Genomic DNA, 12666 nt, shown 5'->3' on the forward strand with positions numbered 1-12666 from the left:
ATCTCGAGTGAACTCTGTAAAGTATTTTGGGTTCATCAACATAGAACAACACATTTTGCATTATCAGATACCGTTCTTACACTGCATCATTGAAATCTAAAGGTATAATAGCTGCCCCCCCATGGGGGCTTCACAGCGATATCAGCTTCTGGACCGTTGAATCTTGTCAGCAGCTATCAGCCAGTGAATCTCGTCCGTTCGTTCTAGTAGCAACGCACCCCCTGGTTGGCTGTGTGGGCGTATGAGCGTTTTACCATTGGTTCCCCTCACTAGAGAAAGCCATGGAACCGCGCTGGTGTACCCACCTGCGGCTGTGCGCGGGCCCCACGTCCAGCCGGGTCCGCTCGTCGGTAGCTGCGGGTCGATTTTGGATTAGTCGTGCATCACTCCGGCCCGTGGAAAATAGCTTCTCACGACGGGGTAGTTTGGGTTTTTCGTCGATCTCCCCAATCCCCGTGTCCCGCAGCTCCCCCAATGCACGCCTCCTCCACTCCCATCCTCCTCCAATCCCCTTGCGCCGCCTGCACCAGTCCGTCGCGCCGCCGTCGCCAGGAGGAAGTGCTAGACTACCATTCCCCCAACCTGCAGCCGCCGCCTGGGTCTCCCGCATTCATCCCCTCCCCTGATTCGGTGGTGCCACGGCGGACGGATTCATGGCGAGTTGCGGAGGCTGCGGATTCATGGCGACCTCACAGTGGCGCGAGCCGCTGCCGGCGATGGAGAGGTGGATCTCCGCAGGCAACGACATGTTCACACCATTAGCAGCAGGTTCGTCTTCTCTCTCTCTCTCTCTCATGGGATCTGGTTTACCCTACAGCAAATTGGAAAGAAATACTATGGTGGTTGGCCTCGGGTAGATCTATGTGTGGATTTCTTGAACTGGTTTCAGTGTTCATTTGCTTGCTCCTCGGCACCCTCTGCGTAGATCTATGGTAACCGACAAGGGGGAGAGGGACAGGACGGGAGGGGCAAGAAGCCCCGCGTCCTCGGCGATGATGAAGATGGGGAGGATGCAAAGATGGCTTCTTCTTCATCCAAGACCTGCAGGTTTCTCTCTCTCTCTCGGATCCCCTTCTTCCCGATGAACCAACTTGGTGCAGATGGTTGTATCATTGGTCAGGAAAAGAGATGTGTGTGAAGGTGCTTTTGCACATATTTGGCTTTGGCATGTGATTGGTCGTGTCCAATTGCTCCAGGGGTTCAACCCAGAGAACGACAGCAGCAACAGGCACACCGAACCTGATGGAGAGGGCTCGTTGGCAGAAGATTTGGCTGGTGGGGTGGTCGCCCAACCTGGTGTCGAGAAGGCTCTACACATTCTCTCCTGCATCGTTCTTCTTGGTGACGGTTGAAGCAGTAAAGGCGTCGGTTCTCCTGCCAGTAGCAGCAGGTGAGTTGTTCTGCTGCCAGTAGCATCAAATGGTTCACTAGCGTTGCTGATTTGGCCGGAGATGGCAGTGGCACGAGGATGAGGGTGAGGTGTCGTGGCCAGCGTTCGGCCACTATCGGAGAAGGTGGAGCAAGGGTGGAGGTTGCAGCACTGCATGAAGCGAACTCTAAATGTATTTGCTTACGAAATAATTCCTTTCTATGTGAGTACTTTGCAGATGTTTATGCATGACCTGAAATAATACCTGTTGCAGGCTATTATGTGTCATCAACCTTCCCATGCGCACCAGAATAAGAAGTTTGATGTTATCGTATAAACACAATTATCTCCATGTTGGAAGTTGCTTCAGGAAGAATAACAGGTTTGCTGTTAATTTTTCTCATCATTGGTACATTGCTGGTCTGCTGCAACTTTAATCATTATTTGGGTGCATTCCAGGTTTGCTATAAAACTTTGTCAACGGTTGAAGGGAAAGCAGAAAGTTCATGCCTACTAAACTTGCTTCATGAAGAATAGCAGGTTTGCTACTAATTCTGGTCGTCTTGGTGCATCCCAGGTTTCTTACTAATGTTGATTTTTTTAATGCATTGGAGGTTTGCTACCAAATTTCCGAAAAGAATTAATCCCTTTTTGAATACCATCTGTGGAGGTATTAGCTGAAACCAGGGTATTCAGAGAACACCTAATATATTTGTGGACCAGTACTTGTTCTGGTGATACAAGGTAAAGTTACTTTTTCATCAACCCTTTCAGAGTAGCTTTTATGCTTTTCTAAATATATATGTGGACATTTAAAGCATCTGTGTTCTATATATTTCTTAGTTGCAATCGTGCATCATCGTATTTCATTACCATAGTAATCAGTTTTCTGTTTAATTTTTCCTACATAAATATATGTTATATATATGAGCCAGCGCTTGCAGATTTATAAATTCAGAATCTTTTTGTCATGTTCATTCTCTTATATTCTTCCAAGTTTTCCTGAAAAAATAGTCTCTGGTACTTTCATGTGTCCAAGGAGGCTGGGTCTGATCTGCTGTTACCCAAGCTTGCCAAGAAGGCTTCATAGAGGTGAGGTATTTGACCTAGAGATCTGAACATATACTTTTATATGGTCCCCATCCAGTAGCAATGCAAGTTTTGTGTTTGCATTTTTTTCTATATTCCCATAGAGTTATACTTTAGTAGTGTGTCTGCCTTATGTGCCATTCGGTGTTGATGATCATAGTATGCAGAAAATGGCAATGGTATGGATTAGTTAAAATAAAGCATCTAAATTAGGATAGGTAAGATAATTTTATAAGCTCGCAGAGCAGTAATTTATTTCTTTGTAACGTGTTTAAAAATAGGAGGGCAATTTTGCAGCGGATTTTCCATTGCTTTGCCCCATCGATTCATCGGAATACTCGCAAAAGGAAGGATAATTCCGCATCCCGTAATTCTTTTATACTATTATATAATTTGTCGGCAAATAGTCACTCGCCCTCTTTCTTGACCAGAATAAATGATCACTAGAAAACTTACACTAAACCACGATGGATTTCTTGTGAACAGGCATCAAATTTAAAGTTTCTTCTTGATATGAAACATTGCCCAACATTTTTAGTAGCTGCTAGGTGCCTCCGAAGCTAAACTCATATGAATTTATTTCCATTCACATGAGAAAATGAGGCATAATCTGTTTATCTTCATGTATGTAGGCCAAAAAACAACATGATTGCTTGATTGCATAATGTGTCTTTACGAACAAATTATTACCATGTTATGCATGAAATTATTTGTAGCTGCAGTTCAGATGTGATAGTACCAGGAGCACTTGTGTCAATAATCACAAATGGTTTTGCTGTACTATTTATATGTTAAAAATCCCGTTCTATATCTTGCTTGCTTACTCTTTGGCTAGGCTTCTTTTTCTCTTGATAGATAGATGCATGACTCGCATAGAACTCATTACAGACAATTATTGTTTCTTCCGTAGTTACTGCAGCCCATATACAAAGACCTGGATTTGTTGTCCATTATTTGACTATCTTGACATACCATTAGCTTCTAACGGATTATAATTGAATTTATGGTTTTCTCCGGCAACTTATGCCCATGAGAGATTAGAATGCGATTATACATGCTAATATTACTATCCTTTATATCAACTATGCTTGCTCAAATGATCCAAAAAATGAATGAACAACTGGAATGCAAGATCGTTGTTTGAAAGTAGTAGAATTTTAATAAATAATTTACCATGTTTAGGTACAATCTAAATCACTGGTTTATAAAAGGATTAAAACCCCAAACCCAATATCAAAACTGGTCGGTGTGTAGCTTCAATTATGTGCAACCTCGATTGCGGTTCTACCATGGTGATGACGTGAAATAGACCACATTTTACTAGGCTTTATTATTCAATAGTTATACGTACAAGGATCTTAGTTTCTTGTGGCATTAATTCTTGCTGACAAGGGTGAGTTGAGCAAAGTAAGACATGTGGGGCGTGAGCTCCAAGGTAATTTTGGGGGAATTTACAGACGGTATGATCCACGTCCATTACTTATTGCAGTTATTGGCTCTCTTTCTATGTAGGTTATTTTTGTGCTAGCTTTAAGCATTATTTCTCTTTGCGTTGTGACAATATATGACACTCTATGGTCTCCACTATTATGCAGATTAGTGTCTTACCGGAAACAAATGCCCCTATAGAGTCTACAGGGCAAGGTGGCTACCTATCCCTGAAATGGCACATAACGATCAGCTTTCCTACTTTCAATCTATATATTACTTCAAAAAAGGTCAGCTCTACTCTTTACCTGGTATGCAGTCCTGTAGTAACCATGGTGTTGTACGTTGTCTTTTTGTCTGGAGTACTTTGTTATTATCGGCATGCCATATATTGTTGTCTATGCTCTTTATTGGAAAAAAAACGTTGACCAACGGGGGAATGATCCCTCCCTTGGCTATACGTTGTTAGGTAGGATGAGACTCTCCCCGCGGATGGACGCTAGGATGATAACCCGGTTTATTCGCCCCTCCCTGCGAAATTACCGCGAGATGGGGATTCGAACCCGGGTGGGCTGGCTGCGCACTCGCTTGCCTTGCCACTGAGCTGGAACTCAGTTCTCATGCTCTTTATTGGACTGAATTGCTCAGTGTGCATCTTCTGTACTGCTATGTAGTAGTTATGTTTTAGACATTCTCGGTGTACAGTGTTGTAATGTTTCTATTATCTTGCTTCTCTCTGTCAGTTAATACTTCTCCTATCTAGGTTCACACATTTGGGTTCTTCTTGTGTGCTGCATACATTTCTCTTTGTGCATTGTAGATGTTCCATACATTATTGGTCGCGCTGAACATCCATCTTTAAGTCAGATTGCATAATTATATGTTTCCAAGAGTTTTCTTCTGTTTTTTTAATTAACGGTGATATATCAGATTCATTGACATCACAGTGCTTGCTTTCACGCTCATTGGCCAAACTTCAAGGGAAAGATGCCAATACTAGAAATTGTGGTGGAACCATGGCGTCACACTCGTATCTATATCGCTTGTGCTTTCGAGGTTGCTACTATTGTCGTACAACCCATCTATTTATTGTTTGACCTTGAAACTGGCCTTGTTAAATTAATGGTCTTCACTTACTTAAAATCAGTACCACCCCCGTGATTTGAACTCATTTGACACGCGTATTTGGATGCATGTATAGAAAAATCAATTTGCCAAATAGACATATCTTCTATTTTATGCCTCCTTTCTCATTATCTTTTTATTGTTTTTTAACTGATCTACTCTCCTCTTCTTTAACATGGGCAGTGGTGAATCGGGACAGGCCCAGCCCCCACGACGTGAACCACTTTTGTTGTTACTCGCTTTGTACGTCCTTGGAATAGATCTTTCCCATCCGTTGGTTCATGTTTGTCGTTAGGTCATATCACTTACAATGCCGATGAGTTTATTTTTATCTTCTTTTTAAATGTTACATATCATGGAATATTGCTTTGTTGATATGTGTCTTATGTCGAACAGGCCAGAAATTGTGTATATATGCTTATGCTTACTTGGTGTGGTTTATTGTGCAGTGTTAAGTCCAGAAAATCCATGGTGTGCACCTATCTCGTGATGTTTGCAGCCTGTTAGGCAGGTACAAATGTTGGTTATGTGGCTTGACTCGCACGAAACCTATGCACGTACGCAACTATAGCCTCTGCAGGTGAGTCATGCACAGCTAATTCAATTTGGTGTTTCTGGCCATATGCCTCATGCATGGTTACTGATGCCCGTACTCATGTCCCTTTCCGGGTTCCCTTGCTTCATCTCTTTCTCCTCGAAGCATGTCCATTTCTAATATTGTGAATGCTTTGTTTCAAGACCTGAACAGGAGGTTATTACACTGCAATTCAAATGGATTTTGTTCAGGTTAGTATTTGGATTATCATCCCCCCCTCCCAATTTTACGAGTTTGGATTATATAATTCCAAGCTAGGATTGTATGATATGTTATTTCTATGGTTTGAACAACTTGCCTCTTAAAACCTGCATGCTTATTAATACTTCCTTTTTTAGAATATTCTATTTTGTAACTAAGGGTTGATGCGATGAATTTGTCAGCCTGACCTACAATTTTGGTAACATGTCTTTTATACATTTATTCGTGATTTCACTGTTTTACAATCGAAAGTTTGAATTAGCCTTCTTCCTGTAAAGTGGTATGTCACTTTCCTAATAAAACTATGCAAGCTAAAATATTTGTTTTTTGCCACTACTGAGTTTCTTCAAAGACCATCAGGTTCTCTCTCTCGGACGTACGGGACAATCTCATCTTTGTTTGTGCAGATCTATTTTTGTCTCTCGCTTACAAGGTGCTTGATAAAAATCCTAGCTAATATGGTTGTATGTACTATTTAAGGAGAAGAAAATGGCCTAGCTGGTGACCTTTGGAGATGTATAATAGGGACACAATTCATTGATCACATAAGTTGAATGTGAATGCAAAATGCATTGCATACTCAGTAAGGTTGTTTACAAAATACTACGCATGTATCTGTACAGCGGCAATGCATTGCATACTTCATCGCATATAGTGGCTTTATTAGATGCATATATCTGTATCGGGAAAGAACATATGGTTCAGACATTGGATGGAAACAATGGTGCTTTAACTCCTCTATTTTGTCGGTGTCAAATAGATGCTTTCTTATTCATGTTTTACATAAGTGTTGCTATTTGTGGACAACACACATTACTGCCTAGGCTTTACACATAATTGGCTACATGACTTGTTCATTGACGGATCTTTATTTTTCTGTTCTAGGGAAACAACATGTCTGGAGAAATCTCCCCGAGAATGTGTTGATTTGTTCATGGAAAGGCTTTAGGAGGGAAATGTTTATGAGGTGTGTCCACAATTTTGTGGTCTATCTATTGTCTGTTATCATCTTCCGGAGTGCTTAATCTTGGCATTTCTTTGCAGAAAACTAAGTTCTTATGTATTGTTGTCATCACGGAACTTAGCCTTGACCAATGGTATTGGTTCTCTTCATTTACAAATTGCCGTAAATCTGTGGTTCTGTACGACACCGAGTAAAAGTGATATGATTTGAATTGCTGATTCGTTAGTATTGAGGTGCTTATGTTTGCATTTTCCTAAAGATGTTTCAAGTAATTTTTTTTCAATTTGCTGAAGCAATCTTGGTTTTTTAATGTTTTTGAGAGCATGTTTCCTAATGATTAAGCGGTGAGGCGGAACGACGCAAGTAGAGACCGATGACTTCTATTTTCTTTTGTCTAAATATAATAATGAAAATCCTAGGATGTGTGTGTATCATAATATTGCTACATAGCTCACTTGTAAATTGTATTATCTAAGAAAAATGCAGGCATCCTGCAATCTGTATAGTAGAAAAGATCAAAAAAATTCTCACTCTCTCATTATTCTGAACCAGGGATCTTCTTTTCTGCTTTTCTTGCATTTAGGTGCATCACCCGTAGTTTTACCTAGAATTACAGTTTCATGCCCCATCTAGGTGGTGTTATGGAAGCTAAAGACTCGACATACGTTTCACTGGATGAAAACTTTGCAACTGATGCATGTATAAATGCATATGGTTGAGCATCATGCATGTCGCTGGCTTTATATATTATTATCGTAGAATGTGTAAGTAACCTAATCTGATGGGTACGAGTACTGTATTTTCTTCCTTGCATTTGGCCTTCAATAGTGCATCATCGCCATAGGAAGCTAACATGGCTGGTATTATTATTTCTGTGTGCAGAAAGTGTGAAATGGAGATTGAATTCTGCAGTACTTGCGTACTTGGTCACCATTATTCTGCCCAAAAGGTACAGGAAAATTGGACAATTAGAATTTTGTATTGAGTAATTCACACCTTTCCTATGATATAATTTGCACCTTTCTTACACTATTTTTACTCAAAGGAGTCCACTAACATTAGCACGGTGAAAATTTGGATTGGATCATGCCTGGTTTAATCCAACATTCGGCAATTAATTTGTCCCAAAAATATGGTCTTTTAATTCCCAATAAAAGCATTGGTGCCTACAATTTATGGCTCTACAATCTTTTTGAATATTAAGCTCTGGATTCATGATTTCTACAACAAAATAGCAAACAAGTGTTGATGCCCTCTAAGGTTGCATTGGGATACTATTTCAGGTTAATCATTTATTAGAGAAATATACGATAAGTTATTTACAAATGCTTGCAAAAAAGCAAGTATATGTACTAATTAACATGGTTTGATGCTTTGATTGTTTTGTATCTCGTTAGAATTTTTTTACTCAAGTGGATTGAGTATTTATGCATATAAGTTATTTACGAATGCTTCCAAAACACAAGTATATTTACTAATTACCAAGGTTTGATGCTTTGATTGTTTTGTATCTCTACGAGGCGGATTGAGTATTTACTACTTATGCGAGTAGCCTTTCCAAAAATATCTCTTCTTTTCTCTGCTCTTTTTTGACTGAATAGATGGAGGTTTAAGACAGCTATTGTGTACAAGTTAGGTTGTGGATGTATTATTTTGCATTATTACGGTTTTAAGTCATGTTACAGTTGATACCTTCATACTTCAGGTTTAGCTGAGAATGCCTTGTGTTATTCGGACAATTGAGCAACAGAAGCATATGCAAGTTTGAATCGGGATTTTTTGCTTTGAGACTGGTAGTGACTCACCATATTACCTCAAGGTATGTTTCATTTATTTTATCAAATTTGGATCTGTCTTTTCCTAAGATATTTCACACAAATTTTGACAACTCTCTAGATACATCCAATTTTAACAAATTTCAGACAACTTTGGTTGAATGAAGGGAGTACATAATTCGAGCCAGAAATTGTAACAAAGAATATAATCTTGAAATAAAAACTGCTTTAATCACTAAAATTTCTAAAATGGCACAATACCAGCAGCTTCAATACGAATGCAAGATTGAAAAGTATAGGGCCTCACCGAGATTCAGCGGTCCGATTGCTTGTTGGACGAGAGCCCGAGACGGCGGCTTGTCGGCGGTCGAGGTGGGCAAAAGCAAGCGGCGAGGCGACCAGGTGCAGGCGCCATGGAGCTCTCAGCTCCGTCGCTGCCGCAAGTTGCCATGCGGCTGGCGCGCTGCCTCCACCAGCTAGCTTCTCCCGTCGTCCCAATCTCCACTGTTTATTCTCAATCCGTTGGGAATAAATAATCAAGGACCAAGGATAGGAGCTAGAGCTGCACGTGAAGAGGGATTGGGGATTTTGTTCGACATGGAGAGAGCTGAAGCTGCACGTGAAGATGGATTGGGGATTTTGGTCGACATGGGGAGAGAGCAGAGTTGGACAGATTTTTGCTAGATGTACCAATTTCTCTACCAAATCAGTGAATGATAGTGATGTCAGATGTTGTAACTTGTGGCTTCAGTGGTAGTACTCCTAGCCGTAGTTCAAAAATAGCCAAAAAACTTCCAAACTATGCTTGTTTATTTTTTTTGCCACAAAGTGATATTGGAAGGAAAAAACTCTCAGGCTGGATGTTAAATTAATATTTGCATCTATTTGTATACTTATATTTTGTTTTCTACTACAACTCCCGACCTATGCAATGATTTTACCCATGCATCTGTCCATGAAATTGCTACCTATTTGGTACACTTGGTCTGCTCCATTTTTACTTACGTGTGATTTATATCAGTTCCATCCTAGGGACATCGTTTTGCGAAACCTAAGAAATGTATTATATATTGGCATTTGATTTTATCATTGTTATATAAAATATACATCACACAAGCTCCATGGATCCTATGGGAAGGCACACATCTAAATTCCTACTTTGTTTGTTATTTTGTGTGCTTTATACTAAGTTATTCCTGCCCTAAGTTCTTCCTACGATTTTGTTTTATAATACACAAGAAATCGTATCATCGTCCTCAAATGTTTTTCGTAATGTCTATGGATACTACAAACTACCCATCTTTAATTGATCTACTTCTAAATATCATCCATCTGTATATATCATCGATGGTATAAATGCCAATGTAGCATTGTTTAGCTTATTATCAAGTGAATGACTAAACGATCATCAACGCGCAATAAACAGCTTATGGGCAATAACTTTTTTCCCCAGTTTTTCGTTGAAGCCCTAAATATTTCCTACATGTGATAGCTTTCTAGATTAAACATTGTCGACTTTTCAGTTTAAGGGCGTTGTGTTGAGGTTAGTCGATGTTTAACTTCATTGCATGCAATAGCAGCAGAGCTCCGTTGTCTCCATCCCCGCCTTCACGGTGCCGCCTCTATCCTCTCGCCCCTCTTCTTGGTGCATAGTGACCGACCGACACTTTTGATTGCTGGCCTCCGGTTTGAGGTAAAAATGTTTTGAGGTGCAGATCGCAAATGGAAAAATCACGAGAGCACGTAAAAAGTAAGGGTACTATCATGTTTTGAGGTACAAGTTTTTGCGTGATTTTTCTTCACATTTGATCTTTTGTCTCTTTTATTCATTTTCATAATATAAGGTTGATTATATGAGATATTGCTGCATGATTATATGCTAAAAAATGTTCTTGAGGGGAGCTCTCCTGTGCATTATATGATTGTACCTCATTTTTCTTGTGTGCTCAATGAAGATGAAGATACACTTATTTCCTGCAGTGGCTTGGGAAGGGGAGTGAGACCGTAACTTGCTGGGTAAAAGGCCAGAGAAACGGTGTTGCGTGCTCCCAGGATAGAGATCTTCCATGACGATGCGGGGCAGGGGTTTTCCATTTGGTGATGTCGGTGGTGTTAGCATTTGGCGGTGCAACCACATATTAGATTTATGTTTTGTATGCATTGTGGCCTCTAAAGATCGAAATGCAACAAGCTTATGTAGATGTTATAACTTTTGTACTTTCTGTTGATCTCAAAAGGAAACACATAATGTTAGTTATTGTAGTATATTTAGTTATTTTCCTGATTGTGCATAAGCATTGTTGTTCTTTTCCGAATTGTGTGTTTAGTTATAATTGCACTCTATTAATTTTGTTTTCTAAATCCTCTAAAACGTATTTCTATTTAAATGTAAATCTATTTGAATTTCACGGGGTCGTGCGCCAAGGCGCACATTTAAATCTAGTAAAACTTAATCAGAAGTAATGCGTGGATCAAGGAGGGACTCACCATACAACAGAATGTTTTCAATCAGCCTTCAGGGTTGGCAGCTTAATATGTAGCAATAGCATTTCATCAAAAAATAGAAGTTAAAAACTACCAATTGTTTCCTCATAGGTTTGTTGCAAGATATATCCAAATAATCCAACCAAAATGAAAGTGTCATTTTTACCACCTCAGGTTTGTCAGCTAGATATTGCATATCACCTAAGTGGTTGGACGCCGGCGACTGTACCATTAGACACTCCATTTCTCCACGAGTTGCCGACATGGAAAGGACAACATGATCACAACCGATGTGCCATGGCCTCCACCTTTATCTACCCCTCTTAATTGGATGACATTGTATTAAACCCCTCGGTTTCTTGATTGATTCCTAGTGAGGGTACATAATGCATTAAGATTAAGATTGAACTGAGAGGAGATATACTGAATTTCTACATTTCAGAAATACAGATCTCCATAGTTTCTCTACTATATAAAAAGGAGGAACTGGTTCTGTTTCCTCCGGTCGAAGATTTCGTCCTACATATTTTTCATCTGACCATTTTGCCCTCCAACACACAATCAAACAATGAATCAGGCAATCACCACATCATAAATGCCATGAATTTCACGCACCATAATTTCAGAAATTACACACCATCACCGCACCATTGGAAAATGAAATTACACACAAGGGAAACATGAATTACAGTGAAGGAAAGTAAATTATAGAAAAGGTAACTCTAACCATGTAATTTCTCCAAAAAGTTAAAGGAATATCAGGCATTAATTGCACGGAGATTTGCGAGGAAGGTATAGAACGTAATGCAGAATGATATCTCTCCCTTCTCTACTTCTTTTCAGCTTCATCAGCGTCGTCAGTTTTCCTCCATCGTCCTGCACCCCCCTTCATAAATCAAGCAACAAATTGAGTCATCCCATGCTCCACCCGATCGATCCGACGCGCCGCCCTGCCGCAGTAAACCACCCCCTGAGTTTGCCATGTTGAGGTGCAAACACACGCATGAGGACCCGCTCCTGACCCCTCTATCCAAGCCCGGGGATTCAGCTTCGGGGATGACGGATAGACGGTAGCTTCGGCAGGAGCCGGCCGAGGAACCGCCGCCGCGAGGCCATGTCGTTCCCGACGCAGGCCTCTCCATTCCCAGTCTATCACACGTATGTGTCTCGATTCCCTCTCGCTGATTAGGTCGCGAGGGGACGGTGCCTAAATGTGGCCGGACGGGTTGGCGGGGGACGCGAAGGGGTTGTGTCGGTGGCCGCTCACGTACGTTCTACAACGAGCGGCGAGGACGGAATACCGCAGTGGCGCGCTCCAGGATTGCGCGAGCAAGCAACGACTAACCAAGCGATCGTTCGTATTTTCTTCGTCCAAGCTAATTGCTCTAAATCCACCTCGGCGGAGCTCATGTCATCATGGCCGAGACCATCGTGACTCGCTGGACAGCGGCAGCGAGAATCCATTCTGATTCTCCACATAACCAAAATGCTTTATTAATTCAGAATTTGTCTAGAAACAAAAGCAAATTCTAAAAGGTCCTGCGAAGCGAGAAGGTGATGTGCAGATCCAATTTTCTGCACTTCTTTGTCTACATCTTTGTGCCAATTGGTCTGATCCTATATAGTGAAAGTAGCA

The 12666-nt window shown here is 40.8% G+C and overlaps 1 long non-coding RNA gene across 2 annotated transcripts; it reads left to right on the forward strand.

Annotated features, from left to right (window-relative positions):
• Positions 1-1227: 1227 nt before the first annotated feature.
• LOC124684404 lies at positions 1228-4892 on the forward strand. 2 transcript variants are annotated; one of them, XR_006997009.1, is made up of 8 exons: positions 1228-1390; positions 1459-1562; positions 1644-1751; positions 1829-1909; positions 1984-2113; positions 2409-2461; positions 4054-4176; positions 4817-4892. It is a non-coding gene; the product is annotated as an uncharacterized LOC124684404 (long non-coding RNA). The 2 variants fall into 2 exon arrangements; XR_006997008.1 differs by having other exon boundaries at positions 1829-2113.
• The last annotated feature ends 7774 nt before the right edge of the window (positions 4893-12666 follow it).

This window comes from Lolium rigidum, chromosome 1 (assembly GCF_022539505.1).
Source record: "Lolium rigidum isolate FL_2022 chromosome 1, APGP_CSIRO_Lrig_0.1, whole genome shotgun sequence".
NCBI classification, from domain to species: domain Eukaryota; kingdom Viridiplantae; phylum Streptophyta; class Magnoliopsida; order Poales; family Poaceae; genus Lolium; species Lolium rigidum.